The sequence below is a fragment of the Ambystoma mexicanum genome, chromosome 3p, assembly GCF_040938575.1.
Source record: "Ambystoma mexicanum isolate Mex_15411 chromosome 3p, UKY_AmexF1_1, whole genome shotgun sequence".
Taxonomy (NCBI): domain Eukaryota; kingdom Metazoa; phylum Chordata; class Amphibia; order Caudata; family Ambystomatidae; genus Ambystoma; species Ambystoma mexicanum.
This window is the reverse complement of record NC_090925.1, coordinates 389,422,392-389,443,073: the sequence shown is the minus strand read 5'-3', so window position 1 is coordinate 389,443,073 and position 20,682 is coordinate 389,422,392. Positions and strand designations below refer to the sequence as shown.

The 20,682-nt window shown below is 43.9% G+C and overlaps 1 protein-coding gene across 1 annotated transcript in view; it reads right to left on the bottom strand.

Moving 5' to 3' along the window:
* LOC138579901 (piezo-type mechanosensitive ion channel component 2-like) overlaps positions 1–20,682 on the bottom strand; it is a 2,232,767-nt gene that overhangs the window by 1,254,939 nt on the left and 957,146 nt on the right. The window lies entirely within an intron of this gene.

Genomic DNA, 20,682 nt, shown 5'->3' with positions numbered 1-20,682 from the left:
AATTCCTGCTTAAGGGAACAATAGCTGTCACTAAACAACTAATACCAACCAAATACTCTTGGGATTGAGATTTACTTTTCAAGGAAAGCTCTTGCTTCTAATTGTGCCTCTTTCTCCTTAGAAATGCAAACCACACTCAACACAAGCCCTAGCCTTGCGCTGCCTTAGGCTTTGAAACATGTTTACATATACATAAAAACATGGAGTCTCATTGGTTTCATTAACAAGCTCAGCATACTACGCTGATCCTGCGCTCCTCACCACACACTCCACGGAACGACGAGGTCATGTTTTTCTTGCCACGTTCCCTGCCTCCATTTGAACTTCTTCTAGAGAGCTGGACTGATGAGCTTCTGTCTCCATATGCATAGTTAATCAGCGAGGTGAAGGAAAGCCTCTATCAGTTGCAAATGCGTGGGCGCGCTCTATGTTCCTTTTCTTTAAAAAGTCGAGCTGCTGCTCTGCCAGCTATGTACATGTTATTATGTTTTCCCTGGCAGATGTGTCTTTGTGCAGGCAATTTCGAAAAGTTATACCTACAGGGTCCAATAAAGAATGTAGACCTTCGTTACAGAGGTCTGGGAGTTGATAGGCAAATGGCTCGTAAACCAATCACTGAGTTGAAGTTTTCTAATTTCAATCACCACAAACTCAACTTAATCCCACAAGACTAACAGCCACTTTTCCCACACTGGCCTCCTGGCTGGTGCTGGGAGTTCTTTATAAATCTTCGCAGGGACAAGCAGAACCTAAGACCTGAGCTTCGGTGGAGCATTCCTGCTGATTAAAGATCTTTTGCTGAAAGGCAGTATTAGGAAATTTTATTCTAGGTTCTAGACTACCTGACCCAACAATTCCACCCAATCAGCTGTCTTGCCCCCTTCATCCATCTTAGAAAGGGCCAGACACCGCTGCCTGCTATAAACAATTTGATAAGGAAATAATAAATGTAATATTAACTCATTGGCATCACCTACAGATTTGCACCCCCAACGCCTACCTAGTACATCCTCCCAACCTTTCTACAAACAATGAAACCTCTCACGGTGAGTCAAGCTTATGGCCGGTTAGAGGACAGATGGTACAAAGAACTTGGAGCCTGCGAACAGACAATGTGAGGGGCGTGGGGCATGTGGACAGGCAGACACTGTGAAGAGTATGGGAAATGGGCAATGTGCACAGTTTGAGGCCTTTGCACTGCCATCTGGAGTTTTGCCTCGAGAGCCTTCAATGCGTTCCTTAATATAGATTCAGTAAACACTATGTAAAAAGGGTACTTTATTGTTTGCACCTCTGTAACACAATTAGTGGTAATATGTCTTTAGAAAATAAATGAATAAATATATACATAACTAGACATTTTGAAGTTTGATACAGCCTTTGGAATGGTTGTTGTATCACATACTATTCTCAAACAATGTTAGAGTCCATCTACTGAGAACAAACAAAGCCAAATAACCTATTCTATGGGATGTTGCCCGCTCTGGAGGGTCCAGACACACTGGGGTGTATAGGGAGGATCTAGGGAAGAGAGTAGCATAGACCTAAATACTTCACCCACTAGCAGAATCTAAAGACAACTCCTTTGCACTCACCTGGGAAGGTTTGTGGTGCATAGAACAACAGTGCGAGGAGATTGGGTAGATGAGCAGTGTGAGGACCTATTAGCATGTGGATAGGCAATATAAGGTGCCTGTGACATGTTAGTGGTCGGGTGGTCTGAAGATCTTGGGGCCTGTGCGCAGACAATATTAGGAGCTTGGGAATGGAATGGGGAAGGGCCATGAGGAAATGGGGAAATACCGCCCCGCCAACCTTGGAATGGGGCAGTATTTCCCCATTTCACCATGGCGGACTTGTTACAACACCGGCACCAACCATATGTATGTATGTATTTATTTATCTTATAAAGACCTTTTTCCTCTAGTTTTTCTACCAGAGTACAAACAAAAGGAATAAAGTACACTTTTTACATAGCGTGCACTGTGACTTGAATCTAAAGTAGGCCTACGTCCTATAATGCACGCAAAAGTAGACAGCTTGAATGCTTTGGAGGCATAAGTCTTCATGGCAGAGGAAAGGCCTTATAATGTTCAAATTCTTAACCCTCCTGATACTGTGTCTTTCCACATGCCTCAAGCTCCTAACAAATTGCGGTACCATAATTGCCTGTGAGGTCCCTTTGCAGGTCCCGCAAAGGGACCTCGTAGTAAGGCGGTAAGTGGTTAACAGCGCCGCAGCCTTTTACGGCGCTGTTAACCACTTAGCGCCTGGGTCGTAATGAGGCCCATTGTCTAGTATAAAACAGTATTTTTTGTTTTTGTTTTATTGGTTAATCAAATTTAAACCTTTAACATTCCTCCATTTTCAAATTCATCATCATTAAAAAAACAGTATTTATCCCATCCTATTTACTCTTGGAATTTGACAAACATGTGAGTCTGTCTATTGAGAGCAAGCAAAGCCAAATAACCTATCATATGGGATGTGGCCCACTCAAAGGTCCACAATAACGTTTTTAACTCATTGTGCCTTACCACAGAAGAACTATAAGGCATCTCATGTGGGTGGGAACAGATTGATGTTCAAACGTAATTTCTCCTCTACTATCTTATAGAGAATTAAAACGTGACTGAATACCCTCCTGAGTGGGCACCATCCCATACACGAGGTTATTTACATTATATGTTTGCAGCAGAGGCACTCACATGTTTGCCATACATACATTTGCAACCTTGCAAAGAGAGACGTGTGGTTCCTTTTAATTTAGTACGTTCAGAAAGAGATAAGTGTGCTTGCCCATGTATAAACTGGCACTTGGGAAAAGAACAGGAAACTGGGCCCTCTCAACTTCCACCTCTCCTTCTGATGTAGGACTGGATCTGGATTCCTCCCTGGAAGGCCTCCCACCCCACGCTGAGAGGTGTTCCTCTCCCCTCTTGACAATGTCAGGTTGCTGACCTTGTTGCAATGGATAACACAAAATAAATCAATAAGCTACTTTAGGTGAAGCTGGATGTTACAACTGGACTGATGAGAGAATGTGTACATATAATTATTGGTGGCATACGCAGATCACATTTTTGTTATCAATGACGACAAAGTGAACAATGCAAGAATAAAGCAATAACGCAGTGCAATTGTACATAATTAGTTGGATCCCAATTCTTTGGGATAGGAAAGTCTGTCTCTCTCTCTCTCTCTCTCTCTCTCTCTCTCTCTCTCTCTCTCTCTCTCTCTCATTGTTTCAAAAAGCTCCTGTAAAGGGCCCAAATGTCTTTAGATCTGATTGAAAAAATCTAGGTCTCCAAATATACATGTTCACGATCATAGCAATAAGCAACATCTCACAACCAACCGGCTACCAATGGAGTGCTATTCTTGACCCAAAGCATAGCAATTCTCCTACAAGTCACAACAAGCAATAAACCCAACAGTTTCTGAAGTCCCGAAAGGAGCCTCGAGAGTATATCCCAGCAATTCCACACACAGAGTGAGGGACAAGTTCACATCCAGCATTTTACAAATCAGTCAAAATTCTTTAACAGAAAAGGGTCTGATATTTCTACATTACCATACTATGTGATAAAATTCTGCATAATTGTGCAGGCAGTGAACGCATTGAAGTGATATCTGTGGAAAAAACCTGTACATTTGTGAACTAGGTAATTCAGTTGGTGGGCACATTGAAAGTGTATTAGCTTTAATCTACTGTTAAAGGGGGAAATATTGATTTTTTCAAATATGAATGCCCACCCTCAAATGTTATACACAAGCACCTCTGCCCTCTATTTCTGTGCAATAGCGAAAATGTCCATATGTCAGGCAGACCAAAGAGTCCATATAATTATTTTATTTTTTTATTGTAATTTTTAGTTTATTCAAACTTTTATTACAAACTTTCTTATTACCGAAAAGAACACCAAAAAACACAAAAGAGAACGCAGAGCCATGAACAAGAAGAGAGAAGAGAAGAAATATACATAAGCGGACAGAAAAATAATCACGGAATCCTTCCCATATTGGTGAGTGGTCACGTTGTGAGTTCTTCATATGGAAGGATCTTTTCTAAAAAGTTAATCACCGCACAGGTTAGATGGACATTTTGACTGGAAAGCCTCCTACACCACCACTCCTCAGAGTTGTCATTTAGAGGAGCATATTTGCCCAAAAACAGGGATCTCATCTTTACTAGCTTGTCGCATTAAGTTATTATATGTTTCAAAGATTCGTCGTTGGCCAGACAGAATCTACAAATGACGTTGGTTGTATTTACATCATGTCGGGTCCATAATACATCTTTTGTATGGTACATGTTTAAGCGTAGTCTCAAAAATGTATTTCGATGATATCTAGATGTAAATTGGCTTAGATATTTTGGTAATTTATCCAAGCCATTTATCGCAGTACCTAGATCCAGGGAAGTCTTCATGTTCGCACGATTGTCTGCGTTCTGTATCCAATTCCACTAATGGAATTTTTTTTTGGCTAGCTGAGGTAGTTCCATCACGGCTTCCCATTTGATGTCAGCGGCGTCAACAATTTGTTTTATTTTGTTGACCCAGCATCTCAGCAGTCCTTCATATGGTCGCTGTGTGGATTCTGTCAAGATTCTGTATGCAGGCATGGGCTCATTCAAATGTAATTTCCTTACTGTTGATATAGATTTCCATAGCACAGTGGTGTATAGGGAGACAAGACCAAGCTCATATCTTATGGCTTTTATTGAGACGTAAAACGGGAGACTAAAGACACGTCTCCAGAATTTTGCCTCAAGAATGTCCCAACAGACAAAGCTCAGGTTCCAGCCTGCCTCGGAGCCGAAAGTAATTTCTGGAACGACTTTCTGTTTATAGAATGTCAACACTGGAATTGTTGTGAATTTCCCATATTCTGCATGTATGCCTGCTCCCTGCACTCCAAAGCCGGCCATCCGTTTTTTTAGATCTTTCAACCAGTCTGATTCGCTTATTGAATTGTTGAAGAGAATTCCTAAATAGCGAATGGAGGGAACATTTCCTATACTCTCACAACCAATCGACCATTTGAAGGCACAATCTTTCTTTGTTAACACTTTGCTGACAATCAAAATCTTAGTTTTCTTTTCGTTTATTGTTAACGACAATTCGTTACAATATGCTTGAAATCCAGTTAACAACCTTTGGAGTCCGATTTGTGTGAGATCCACTAACACAATATCATCGGCATAGATTGCCCAAATCAGATGCTGCCCATTTACCTTTGGTGGGAAGCATGAGACATTGCCAAGTGCTGATGACATGTCAGAGATGTATAATTTGAACAATAGTGCTGCCAATGGGCAGCCCTACTTAACACCTCTATTTGTTGGAATTTTGTTTGTTAACTCACCTAGAGCATTCATCCGTACACACATGGTGGTATTTGAGTGTAAGGCTCTCACCAGATCTAATAGTGATGTTGGACAGTTCCACTTAGCCAACTTAACCCATAATTTGGCTCTATTTATTGAGTCAAATGCTTGTTTCATGTCGATGAATGCTAAAAATAGCTTTGACTTTTTCTTTAACGTCTCCAATTTTAACAAGTTTAGTATCATGAGATTTACTTCGGTTCCCACACCTTTGGAGAAACCTGTTTGTCGACAGTCCATCAAACCAGTGCAGAGGGCCCATTTCGCTAGTTTCTGTTGTAAACAGGTTGCAAAGATTTTTCCAATAGTGTCTAGGAGAGCAATCGGGCGATAATTCGAGGGATTGTCCCGACTGCCCTTCTTGAACACTGGAACGACAATGGCTGTTCGCCATGACTCAGGAACTTCTTTCACTGATGCTATTAATTTAAACAGGTAGGCAATGAAATGAGACCACTTCTCTTTCCTTTCTTTGAGCATGATATTTGTAATGCCATCAGGCCCTGCAGCTCTTGAGTTCTTTAGATGTTTAATAATTTCTTCGATATTTATAATGTTCTCTACCACATCCCAAGGCTCATTACTAACCTCTGTCTGAGTAAATTCGCTTGAAGATGTGGAACTAAATACATTCCAGAAGTGTTCTTCCCATGTCGTCCTCGATATCCCGTTTGACTGCATTATGTCTTGATTTAGAGACCCTTGATTTAAGATCTTCTAAGTTTCTCTGGACTTGTGATTTAGGATCAACTTTAACATCTGTTCACCTCTTTCCTGATCTTGCAAGCAGACAAAGGACTTCAACCAGTTTCTGTATTTCAACTTCCTTTTTTTGATTAATGGACCAGCATTGTGACCATGAAGTCTCTTGAGCAGTCTTAGATCTTTTCGCAACAACTTTTTTTCCGTCTGCACGGAACTGCTAAAGGCATGCTTCTGAACTTTAGGCACGCTCACACCCAATTTGTTTATGACACGAAATTCTGATAACATAGGGGCAACATTTATTTTACTTTTTGGAGATTGGTTCCCCATCTTAAAATTCTGTGAAAATTTGACTAATTGGGCTGTGTTGATCCTTAATCTATTACCTCCGTGGTTAACTACAACGGCAGTCTCATAAGATCCTTCAGGTGTGTATTTGTCACATCTCCAGGATAGATGTAATGGATCATGGTCACTACTAGCACACCTAATGATTTCTAGATCAACAATGTCAGCCCACACGTTGTTTGAAATCCATATGTAATCCAGGGTTTTATGCCGCAGTGCACCATGCCAAGTCGACTTTGGTGGATTATCACTTTTTGTCATCCCATTTAACATATCACAGTCTCGTGTTTCCATGGCTCCTTGCCATTGTGTTTTTCTCTATATATTAGCGTGGCTGTTTCTTTTGTTGCCCAATTTGTTGGCTCGGTGTCGTCAAACCAAGAACAATTTAGGTCACCACGTATGATTATCTGTAAATCGTGGCATGTCACTAAACTGTCATCTATAACTAATGTTATTGATTCCAAGTATTCACTAGTTGCGATCATGGTATATCCAATATGTATTGATCAAGAGTAACTTTTTGGAATCTTTAAAGACAGATGGCATGAATTCCAGCAGAATCCCTTGAATGAACAAGTTAGGCATGTATGTTTTGATTATTTCCCATCCAAATGAGTTGTTAAGCATTATTAAAAGCCCAGAGAAGGGGCGAACGCTATGATTTTTGCCAGCTGGGTTTAGAAGAATGGAATATCCATCTCTTACCGGTGTTTCGCGCAGCCACGTTTCTTGTAGGCATATCGCGAAGTTCTTATCTAAGGAAAAAGGTAGGTCTTGAAAAAGATGGCTAAAGCCACGGGTGTTCCATGAAATCAGTTCACAAATCACTTTTCCATTTGGCCTATCTAGTTACGTCCTTCTTTGAGTTTCCACAGTTGCTCTCCCTTTAGCCACACAGTAATTTTCCTTCTCTCTAGGCTGTATTTTAAATGCCTCCCTTAAAGCATCTCTTCGCTTTTCGCTCGTCGTACGGTGATCTTCAACTGGGGAGGTACACTCGGACCAATGTTCGTTGGAGTCTTCCATCTGATGTGAGACTTCAAATCCGTAAGACAGAAGTTCTTCTTTGGCTGATAGGTATTCTACAATATGGATGTCATCTGAGGTTATTGTGCACAGTGATGGAATAACATGAAATAAGCGCATCACGTTACTTCTATTTAGATTTACTTCGTTGCCATCCGGGAAGATATTTTCCATCCGAAGTCCTCTAGTCGAATTTTTTGTGACAGGGTTTTTTTCAAAACGCACTTGCTGTTCTTGAACGGAATTTTTTGACCTTCGCGCTTCAGTTACTCTTGGATTTAGCACTATATTTGAATGGTTTCTTTTTTGAGACTCCGCCTTTGGTTCAGTAGTCAGCTTCCTCGAAGCGGATTTTGGGCCTATGGTACTGTCAGCCTTGCCATTATTTGTTTGATTCATTTTGCTTTTGTTCGTTCTGCAACTACAAGGCGAGTGAATGGATGGTGCAGTTACAGGAATCATCTCTTGCACATTTGCTCCGGGGGCACTCTCGTTTTCGTCTCCTGCAGCATTGTTGTCTTCATCGATCGAATAGGTTGACCAATCTCCAAGGTCAGAAGACTCTTTTACAGATTCCACTGTTTTGGTTTCTGAGTCCAGCCTTATTCTTTTTTTGGGTTTTTCTCCTGTTGGGCAGTCGATCGTTCAACAATCTTTGCCAATTCCTGAGGATTGAGTTTGTCTATTACGACTGCTTGTGTCTTATCGGGGAGAGCCCGTTGGAAAAGGCCCAGTTTGCTCGGTGTCGACAGGTTTCTTATAAACTGTTTGGTTTTAGCAGGATTCTGCTTTCTCTGTCGTTTTTTTACCGCTGGCTTCTGTTTGTTAGTAACATCAAATATTTTTGTGGAGAGCTCTAGAGTCTTAGCGTTGCCCAGAAAAATATCAAAGGTGTTACAGTGTTTTTCCTTTGTGCTATTTGGCACTGGCGTTTTCGTGCACACAGAAGTGGGGCTTTCCTCCACTATCACGATGGACGGAATCTGATCCTGAGGTTTTTCTCCCGAATCAACTAAGGCTGTTGGAGCGGCAGCTGGTACTAGAGCTTTTTCAGCTACTGCCTGCTCCCGATGAGCGGGCCGCTGAGTCACAGAACTCGTCGCCTCTCGTGGAGTGCCTGTTTTAGCTGTATTTACTCCGGCCATAACATGTTGACGTCCATGTGCATGAGAGCACGAAGATTGGTCATTCCAACGATTTTTGTCCAGATGGCAAAACCATTTCATACATTCAAGGATGGCCTCCATGAGGTCATCTGACTTGGTATGCTCTCTCATTGCCATATCACTTAATCTGTGTTGCCACTGGAGAGATAGATTTGCCTCCATTTCGTTTTTCTGCTGTAACAATTGAAAACTGAGTTAAAACTGACAATTTATTGTCCAGGTTTGCCATTATTGCCCCTTGATCTCTTATGGATTCATTCAGAGATTTGTATAATTTTAAAAATGGCAACAATGCCAGAGACGTTGCAGCTAACACGTTGTTGTGTATTTGAATAAATGCAGCCACTGAAATGTTTGCCTTTAAAGCACTTTCCACGTTATGCTCTTTATGTGGCTGCTCAATATGTGGCTGATTCGATAAACCGTTGTTCGAGCCTGCTGAATAGTCTCAATTATTTTGTAACATTTCCGATGTCGATTCATTGCAGTGATGGTGCAGTGGAGCGTTTGAAACGCTTCTTATCCCTTGAGAGCTTGCATTGGCTTGCATGTTATTTGTCTGTGGAGTACTTGTTCTTTCTCTGTTATTTGTCGAGCGACGCACTTCTGTAATGTTTACATTGTTTGAAGATGAACTCAAAATCATATTACTTAGCACCGGTTTAGCTGGGAGTGAAAAGCTGTTCACTAATTTGTCTTTTATTTGCAAGAAGTCATCGGTCAGGCGTTTAGTCAAACGCGCTTCCCTCTCGACAGCATCAGAGCTTGCTTTTAATTGCGCAGACGTCTGAATTTGATGGTGTTCCAAGACTGCGGTTTTTGCTTTCAGTGTGTCAGGTACGGCAATGTTTGATGTTTCCCTATTGGATGTAAGGGGATTGGCTCTGTGCAGGCCAACGGCATCGCATCCCGTAGACATTCGAGTATCACTCACTTCACAGCTCTGATTGTCAAGCGCGTTCCAGTTTGCAACTGCGGCTGTATGAATGATTGGACGCGCCTCCTTGCAGGCAACTGGAAAAGCAAACGCCGTCTGTTTTTGATTTAATGGCACTGGAGATTGTTTGCTCACGCAGGAGCGGGGCATGGTCGAAGGATCAGCGGATGAAATCAAGCCGTAATCCGCTGAATATGTTGTAGAAGCAGATTGACTTGCTGCCGCTGATTCGACCTGCGTTGATGGTCGACACACTTCAAGACCCACAAGGCATTTCTTTTGTACCTCATGGAGCCGAGGATTGAACGACACTTCCCTTTGTTCTATAGCATTTGACGGGACATTTATTTCAAGTAGTTCAGTGTCTGTGACATCGAACAGAGATTGAAACAGCGATGGATCTATAGTAATGTTATTTGGAAGTCCATATCTGACATCTTCTGTATTCTCAGTCTCGTCGGCATTCAACAGAGTGGCATCGACGGCTCCCCCAAGCAGGACCTCGTGTGAAATTTCAGGTAAGACAGGTCCATCAGTTGTTACTACGAACGAGACTTGTGCCTCAGAATGCTTCTCGACATGTACTTGTTGATTAGATAATGGAGTCAATGCCTGTGTTAAGCCCGATTCCTTCAACCTGGGACTTAAGGGGCCTGATGCAAGCGATTGTAAAGATGGCACCGGTAGTGCCACGGATAACTGAGTGCAGGTTGCTAATGACATATCAGCACTTACCTCGTCGAATATTTCAGGGGAAGCCATTAGACCGAGTGCTCCGGGCCTCGAACAGCGTCTTTAGCCTCGTCTAAGGGCCTGGTGCAGTCATTTTTCCACTAGTTCCGGTCTTCTTAGTTATCGCCAGATCTTTCTCCGTCTTTCGCCGTCAGAGGCGGACTGGGCAAACTGGGACTCTACCGGACTCCGCACGGCGCTTCGCGCCTGCTACACCATTTTAAGGGTGGAATCAACCAGTTAAAGGGCCAGAAAAGGTAAATTCACCAAACACAGTCTGTAGCATCAGCTCCTCACATCACAGAATCCTGGGCAGACTGGGACTCTACGGGACTCCACGCGGCGCTTCGCGCCTGCTACACCCTTTTAAGGGTGGAGTCAACCAGTTAAAGGGCCAGAAAAGGTAAATTCACCAAACACAGTCTGTAGCAGCAGCTCCTCACAGCACAGAATCCTGGGCAGACTGGGACTATATGGGATTCCGCGCGGCGCTTCGCGCCTGCTACACCCTTTTAAGGGTGGAGTCAACCAGTTAAAGGGCCAGAAAAGGTAAATTCACCAAGCACAGTCTGTAGCAGCAGCTCCTCACAGCACAGAATCCTGGGCAGACTGGGACTCTACGGGACTCTTTGGAAAATGGAGCACCTCCTGAAGTCCTGCATCGAACACATGGCCTGTGCACCATGGCTTAGGAAGGGGGGAAGCTGAACTCAAGCTGCTCGTCTTCAGCAGACTGAAATAGCTGAGACAGCACTGGGTGACGTAATCAAGGTCGGCGTACCAGTCCCACGGCTCCTCATGGGAGCTGGGGAAGTGGACCTGATCCAGAAAACCATGCACATAACACCAAGGAAGTGTTAAATGCCCTTTGGCCAGCAGGCATGGAACGGGGCGGTAGAATGGACCCACGTTCAATGCAGAACCAATTAGATGGTAAGTTTTGGTGTCCCTGGGAAGTAACCAGCCCTCAGAACCTCCACTACAATGTTTGTGACGGTCGCTATCTTGCAGGTGCAATGTGAATGTAACCCTTCCCACTAGTCAAGGGTGTCTCGTGTTCCTTCCGCTGTGGTGCTTACTAAGGGCAGAATAATAAAGTACCAGAGTTCAGCACAAATGTTTTACTGATCGCAAAATGTTTGCGGGAGGAGTGGGAAGCAATGTGGAATCAGTTGGGGAGGAGATGAGCTAAGGAAGGGCATATCTGTTTGCTCCAATCATGTTTCACTAATGTATGCTTAGCTATATGTAATGACGTATCTTAACCAGTAGGCTTTGTGGGAACTGCAAAAGACGCAAAGTTTGAAATGCAACAGTTTCTAACGCCATGAACATTGTACTAGCAGTATACAAATGACATTTGCTGTGTGCCAGTTTGTCAGCTCTCATCAACCAGTTCTGTTCCACTGTTCTGTTTGAGTTGTGCTTGCCCAGCTTTAATAAACATCATTACGTTTTGTCTGGTGTGCGCTCCTTTTTTTAACTCCTTTTGGTAACTATTTATTACGTGCCTTTGGAGGACCCCTGATACATTTCAAGAGGCCCCAGCGAGATCCTCAGTTCTCTCGGTCAACTGGGGGTATTCCGCCCGCCCTCCCTTGGGGCGTGGGTCCGGCGACCGCAGACCTGATCCACACACATCACAGAGGAGGCCCTGCAGATGATGAGTTCATAAAGGTATGTCTGGTCCCAAGAGCCGCCCGCGCTCAGGGTGAGAGTGAGCCCAAATAGGAGGCTTGGTACTGAAGGGACTCTAGGATCTCTCGGACGTGAGTGTAACAGTGCAAGAAAGCGCTGCATTGTGGTTGAATGCCTATGGCGTGGGAGGGCCTGTATTTTATGGTGATTAGGATGCAGGAGAGGTGTATAGAGGAGGTGCCAAGCTCAATTCACACTCCAACCGCCCATTTTGAGTTACCAGGAACATTCATGCTGAAATATGTGATATATGGTGAGCAAATAAACCAGCAGAAAGCCGCAGTTGGGCTCTGTCCAGTACCTATCAGATAACAGCACCTATTGAAGTACTGACACCTAAGAAAACCTGGACAGTAAGGTAACGACTGAGAAAACCCTATCGACAAGTGAGACAGAATGACGATTGTAAGAATACAATACCTGAAGAAGCTAAAAAAATACTGAAGGAAGATGAATGGTGATGTCATAAGAACCCAGACTGACTCACATATAGAGGATATGATGACCTGTGAATGATGAAAATAGACGAAACACCATGGATAAGTTACATCATGAGCCTAAAGTGAAATAATTGATGTCAAGATGTCAGAAATTATGCCATGTGCGAGATGAAGATATTCAGTTAGTTTAAATGTGTACATATGCAAAGTAACCACAAGAAGCACCGAAATTGTGAGGCTCGTTTATGCTTAATAGTAAGATAGATTGCGGCAAGCGCCACCTATACAAATCTACCTCAAAGGAGCACTTTAGTATGTTTCCACTATGCACAAGAGCAGAATCAACCAAAGGTTACTAAAGGTCTCAAGAGGAGAGCTTTGCAGGAAAACAAATCGAGAATTAAAGACAGAGATAAACTCAGACGAAGATAACCGTGCCAAGAAGCCAGGGTCGTATTGGCTGAAATAGACCAACAGTGGATGCAATTAATGAGAAGAAGAACAGAGTATCCTGTGGGGCAAGGTCAAGATAAACAACAGATGGCAGATGACAGATGACTGGCAGAATTAAATCAAATACACGAAATTGCATGAAGAATAAGACGATTTCACAGTGTCGGGATAATGTGACCAGACCAGCAAGAAGGGATGAAACTTTCACACCTATGCATGGATCTTTGCCATGCACAGACACCTTAACTTTCCCAGACCCAAAAGCAGACTCGAGGCTCACCACAAACAAATAATTGACACATGACCACTGAAGATCATTGTAGCAATAATTGGAGGGAAGCTGGGGGTGCAGACAAACTCCCTGCACATGGCCGGCTATTCTGCACCCTGATGCCAACCCAATCCTAGTGGACCATGTAATCTAGGGTCCTATAGTTAGTAGAACCAATGAGACGTTGTACTTTTAGTGACGTTTACAGTAGCCATTTTGAAGGAAGGGCTTAGATGCCCCACCTGACATTGTTAATCCAATCCTCTCTCCCCGTTACCATATACAGATATAGTGCCTATATTAAAGTTACCTTCCTAGAACAAATCAAATTGCATGCTAAGTTTTGAGAGTTACACGTCAGTGATGATGAGTTTTTGGTATAAATACTATGTTTTTTCTGAAATTAATTAGAGTTGAAGCGAGAAGGAAGATTGAGCGATTGCTGATATTCATGAACTCCCAGTTTTTTGTGCTTGTCATTAAATGGACTCCCTTTGCCAAACTATTGAGTTGTCATTATTGATTTGATGCGAGAGTATTAATCTGCATCCCCATCCATCTAAAGGGTGCTGCTACTCATCTTAAAGTGCTGGTTGGGAAACCCCCAGTCCTATGGGCCAGCTGGCGTTCCTACTGCACACTTGGTAGCAGAGATTGATGGTTATCGATTAGAAATGATTAATAAGACACCCGTTAGCCGTCAACATAAGTAACTCTAGGTCCTCAGCAGTATCACAAGTCCTTTGCTATCCGGCTGAGTGGAACGAGAGGCTCCCCGTGGATAGTGGTTAGTCTAAGTAAAAACCCTGCAGGTTAAGGTCTGAGGGGACCCTTGCTCTCTGCCATAAACCCCTTCCCACTTCTACAAGCAGCTAATCGGGCGAACAACAAGGAGAGGCAGTAACAAAGACGGTGATCCCCAGCATCCAGAGAGGAAAGAAATGCGAACGGTGAGTGAAAAAGACTAAATGCTTTGGCAAAAAGTTGCATGCCTTAGAACAAGTAAGGGAAGGTAACGCAGGGAGGTGGGACAAAAATAACGTCAGGGTAAGAGTATAATGTATATATAAGGGGAAAAATATTGACTCAAGGGTGGCCGAGCAATAGAGAGAGATACCGGGAGGATACCCAAGCTAGAGAGAGATACCGGGAGGATACCCGAGCTAGAAAGAGATACCGGGAGGATACCCGAGCTAGAGAGATACCGGGAGGATGCCCAAGCTAGAGGATACGCCCAGATCCGTAGGTTTTAACATAGCGCTAGAAGAAGCCTGCATTTAAAGTCCTGGAAAAAATAGGACGCTATAGGAATGTCGGAATAATGATAGGGGCATGAGATTCATGTAGCCGGCCGGAGTCTGTCTAATCTGTCGTCTGGGTTATTTTTTCTCTCTGACGTCACAAGGTGAGAACATTTTTGGGGGAAATAGCATGAAAATTGTGCGCTTGTATAGACAGAATGTTGTATGACATGAATTAATGGTTGTTTTTTGAAAAAGTGAAAGTGAAATATTTTGTGAAAAAAGGGATTGGAGCTTGCGACGATTAGTGCTTGCTCATATTGTTGATTTTGAGAAACGTAAAGCATAACAAAGTGTTATGTGAGAATATAAACAGATTTAAGCATGGAAGACGTTACACCATTAATACACTTATGCAAACAGTTGCTAAAACCGAAACTGAAGAAGTACAGTGCAGAATGGGTTAAAGGAACCGCAAATAAAATGTTTATGCCATGGCCCCAAGGCGGATCGTTATCTAAAGCGGTCCTGCAGCACATGACGACATATTTGCATACCATATGTACTGGCAAAAAGTTAAAAAAAACGCCTAGCTAGTTTAGAGCTTTGGAAGATGTATCAACAGGAAAAGGGGGAGGAGCCACCGTTAGATTGCATACATAACATATGCATTGAGGCGGGTGGAACGCCTTCTGTGCCACCCGCCCCGTCTGAAACAAAAAGCGAAGCCAGTAAAGACGAAGGATTATACCCATTGAGGGAACTTAAAGCAGCCACGGGATATAGCAACCCGTCATACGTGTCACCTGCGCAAAGTAGTGACAAAAGCCCAGACAAGGACAGAGGCAGAGATATCTCCTCTAACGTCCCGAGGGACAAGGAGAGATGCGAAAAGGAAAAATGAGACCAGGCACAAGCAAGTACATCTCTAGATATAGGTAGAGATGGAAAGGAGATGAGGACCAGAACTGATGAGATGGCATTCACACAGAAGGAATGGATGGGAGGTCAGATTTTATTGAAACTCGATGGTAAAGGCATTGAGGACGTGAGACAAAAGGGAGAGCCAGACGATTCAAAAAGGAAAGAGAAGGAAAAGGAAAAAGGTTTCAGAGATGAAAGAATCAAGAAAAAAGATAGACAGAGACGAGAGCAGTTGTATGATATGATATGGCATTTATAACACGCCTATACACAGGTGCTTTCAAGGCGCGATGAGGCAAGGGAGGGGAACAGAGGGAAGACGGACAGCGATCCTACTATGCCAGGTGTCATTCAGATCTCGCAAGTGCATGGGAAGGGGAGGGAGGAGAAGTGCAGGGTGGGAAGGGGGAGTGGACAGTGCAGCACATGGGATAAGAAATAATAACAATAGGTGAAGTACGAACAGCAGGTGGCAAGTGCAAGGGTAAGTGCAGACAACAGGTGTCAAGTGCTGGTAGTGGGACTGTAGGGATACAGAAACAGTCCCCAAGTGCAGGGTTGCCAGTAGGGCAGTGCAGGAGTGCGACTGGCGGGGAGGGGACCTGGGCCCGAGATCAGAGGGCAGCCAGGCAACCAGTGCAATGTCAGTGTCAGCCAGGAAGTCAGCAAGGGAGAGGAGGAGAAAAAACAGAAGCAAAGAGAAAGGTTTTGAGGTGCTTCCGGAACCGAAGATGATTCTCCTCAAGTTTCAGGGAGGCAGGGAGGCTGTTCCAGAGGGAGGCTCCAGCTGAAGATTGAGATCTACCGCCAACTTGGAGAAGGGACTGACCCTGAGGGAGTTTGAGGCAGATGAGCAAAGAGCTTGAGAAGGAAGGTATTTAGGAAGAGAGAGTTGAAGGTCAATACCCCAGAAGGACTTGTGGACGATGCAGAGGGTTTTGAACTTAATCCTCGCAGCCACAGGGAGCCAGTGTAGAGATGTCAGTCCTGGAGCGATACGATCCCTGGGCTTGAGGCCAAGGACAAATCTCACAGTCCTGTTCTGGATAAGTGGCAGAGGGTGGAGAGTAGAAGCAGGCAGATTTAGAAAGAGGCTGTTGCAGTAGTCAAGCCTAGAGAGAACCAGAGCTCTGGAGACAGTGAGCTTCTGGGGGAAGGAGAGGAAAGGAAGAATACCTCTGAGGAAGTGCAGTTGGTAGTGTGACTTCTTAGAGACATCAGAGATGTGAGGAGAGAAGGGGAGTGTAGAGCCGAAGATGACCCCGAGGCTTTTAGCCACATAGGCGGGAGCAGGAAGAGGGCCAAGAGAGGCTGGCCAGAGGGCTACAGGAAAGCAGGGAGCGGGTGTGCCAATGGGGAGAATCTCAGTCTTACTGGCATTAAGGCAAAGGTCATTGGTGGCACACCATTCCTGGATAGTAGACAGACAGTCAGAGATTAGGGAAGTAGAGGAGGAGCCCTAGGGTAGCCTGAAAATATTGTGAAGAGCAAGAAAGGAAACACGATCATAAGCCAAGAACAGCTAATGATCAGGCTAGACAAGAACAACGAAGAATAGAAGAACAAAAGTTACAAGACAAGAGAATAAAAAGATGAAGGGATGAGGAAATACGAAGGGCAAATGAATGTAGAGATGCAAGGAAAGAAGAGTCAGAGAGGAAGCGCAGAGAGTTTGATGACGACATAGAACGTAAGCGAAGTCAGAGAGTGCAGGATCTTGAAAATCTGGAAAGAGAGGTTAAAAAACCTGATCCAGTAGTAGACTGGGAAGACATTGAATAATTCTTTCCTGAGTAGGATTCAGTACCAGGCACAGCTAGGGCAAATATGGAAGATGACTTCGACACCAGAAGCATCAGAGAGACGATCGATAGAATATATGATGAAATGGGGCTAGAACAAGTACCCCAAGGGAAAAAGAGAGGACGAGCATCTGGAGAGCACTCAGTTGTACGACACTGAGGACGCCACTCGAAGTAGCAGAAATAGAGAACTGTCCCTAGATAGGTTGACGCTAAATAGGAATGAGGAGGATGAGAGAAGTTGAACGAGTTGGGCACAGACAATATCAGAAGCGGAGAGAGAGGACTGTGAGGAAATAGAAGATGAGAGAATACGCGAAAAAAGCTTCTCTGGATGAAAAGGAATAAGATGGTCAGATTCTACTAGATCTGCACCTAAGGCATCATAGTCAGCTACACAGTCAGACCGACACAAAGAAGTATCTTACGGTCAGAGGGGGGTGTCTCCACCACCCTATGTGAGCAGACTAAGGACATTGCCAGGTAGATGGCGATGCAGGAATATTACCCCTATGGTAGACAGAAAAATTATGAGAGAAGAAAAGGAGTGCCATGTGTCACAATTCCTGTTGCTCGAAAAAGGAGGAACGAGGCCACAGTATATACCCTGGCCACACATGGATAGAGAAAATCTGAAGAATAAGCTTCTAATGTTGACATCGGGAACCGTAAAATGTATACATGAGTTAGAAAAAATGACAGGAGGGAACACGTTAGCTTTCAGGGATATCAAGGGTCTTTTAATCACCATACTTGGTGATTGAGTAGAGGCTACCCCAGGGGTACTGTGAGTCTCCTTTGATTTTCAACAGGGTCCTACAGATGGACTCAAGAAATTTCCCATTGAAGAGTGTTGTCTTGCAATATGTGGATGACATCTTAATTTGCAGCACGATAGAGGAAACGTGCAGACACAATTCTACTATGTTATTGACAATATTGGCTGATTAAGGATATAAAGTTGACAAAGAGAAGTTACAATATTGTCAACAAGAAGTGCTGTACAAGAGCCAGCTAATCTCAAATGAGGAGAAAAGGGTTACCCCTGAAAGGGCTGAAGCCATATTGAACACAGCCAAGCCACATATGAAAAAACAGATGCAGAGTTCTCTAGGATTATGCAATTATGTCAGGGCATGGGTCTTTGACTACAGTTCATATACCAAGCCCTTGTTACAAGCCCTAAAGAAAGCACAGGTGACGAAAGAAAAAAGTGAGTGGACCGAGACCATGGAAGAAGGGTTTGTTGAACTCAAAAAAGCTATTTGCATGGCACCAGTTCTAAGGATTCCCAATTATGCAGAGGAATTCTACCTGTTTTTGCACACGAATGGCAGTGTTATGACGGCAGTACTCTCACAGAGAACCACGTTGGGGTACAAGCCCCTGGCATACAACAGTGTGAATCTAGACCCAGTAATGAGGGGTCACTTCCCTTGTGAACAAAGTTTAGCTGCCGCAGCATTCACCATATAGAAGGCTACAACCATTGTGATACGATGCTCAATGACCTTGTTCATCGAGCACGCATTATTTGCCATTCTAGAAAAACCGAAAGGCCCATTGACATCGCAGAGAGCTTCTGCTTATGAAGTGATCTTATCGAACCCATTGATTAAAATAATTTGATGTAAGATAGTGAACCCAGTTATGTTCATAGCAGAGCCAGTCACTGACGGAGAGGCAATTCATGACTGCGCGAACTATGAAGAATTCTATGATGAGATTCCCAGAGTAAAAGAAAATGCATTCGCAGAAGGAGAAACCGTCTTCGTTGACGGTTCTTCGAGAATTGATCGAAATGATGGGCAAAGATATACAGAAACTGTATATCTTTGCCCATCATTGCTGTGATGAATCACATGGCAAATGGAGAAATGCGAGCACTCATTAGTACATGATTACCATCACATTATTCAGCACAAGCTGGAGAATTATTGGCATTGATACTCGCGATTGAGAATCACGAAGACCAGGAAGTGACGGTGTACAGTGACTCTTCCTATGTGACATCGACAGTACACGCAGGCCTAGCACGCTGGAATAGGAGGGGCTACCTCTGAGTGGATGGTACACCAGTGCAGCACGCAGCCTTATTGGACAGGCTCCTTAAGGCACTACAACTCCCACTGGGCATAGCGGTTGTGAAATGCGCCACCCACACGTAAGGGACAGATTTTATCTCACGAGGAAATCAGGCAGCAGACATGGAAGGCAAACGTGTAGCAACCAAACATGAAATAATAATGAATGTGGAAATAACTGACGTGCATGAGAGAATGATTGTTGCACGAAGTGAAACTGAAAGTTATAGTAATATGGTGCAAACCCAGTTAATGGAGCTCCAAGGGGAGGCACCACAGGAAGAGAAAACCCTTTGGAAGTGACAAGGGTGTTCTTTAAACCCCTCCGAGAGCTTGTGGTGACAAGACAGCACTGGTAAACTGGTGATGCCTATAGCCTTATTGAAGATAGCACTGGAACAGTTACATTATCCAGCATGCATGACAAAAGACAATCTAACACCAGCGATTGCTGAAGACTGGTTTATACCGAACTTGGCCGAACGTTGCATTTTGTATGGTGAATTGTATTATCCGCCAACAGTTCACAGCTGGGCATACTCTACGAGTAATTAGAGGAGTCATCCCAAGGCCTAATGGGCTTTTTCAGCACTTTCATGTCGATTATGTCGATATGATTCAAGTATGTAACGGATACAGGTATCTAATTGTTGTGGTGTGTCCATTCTCTAGATGGATAGAAGCAGGTACATGTACACAACCAGACTCTAGCTGTGCAGCCACATTTCTGGTGAGGGAGGTAGTTCCCAGATGGGGTGTATGTGAGGTCATGAGGTCAGACAATGGACCTCACTTTGTTAATGCAGTATTTGAACAGCTTGTTGCTTGGTATAAAGCACAAGTTTTCCTCGGCATATCATCCCCAAGGAAATGGGATACGCGAGAAGCTCAATGGCTTGTTAAAAGAAAGGATAGCCAAGCTGAAGCTTATTCCAAAGCCAGCCTGGTTCTGACCACCATCTCACACTGCATGAAATCGCGACAGGCAGAAGAATACCCACATCATTGACACCCCGAGAAGACAAGTTACTTCTTACCTTGTAACGTTCTTTCGATGGGATGTTCCTCCAACGTATTCCTTATTTTAGATATCTCTTTCCAGCTTTGCTGGCCTCGGAAATTTTTTCTCTAGAGGGCACTGCGCGTCAACGTCCGCCGAGACGATGTCCCTCGACAGCCGCCGTATCAACGTCGACGTCATCCAGCCTATAAAGGCCGCGTGCAGCGTCCGTTGCTCAGTTCCGTTTTGTAGCCCACAATAATTCTTTCTGGACTAGACTAATCACCCTGAAGGAGCGTAAGCTGCAACAACAAGGGAAGTAGTACTGCGGGGATGGATGGGAGGGTCGATAAGGAATACGTCGGAGGAACATCCCATTGAAAGAACGTTACAAGGTAAGAAGTAACTTGTTCTTCGAAGGGATTGTGTCCTCCGACGTATTCCTTATCTTAGATAGGCT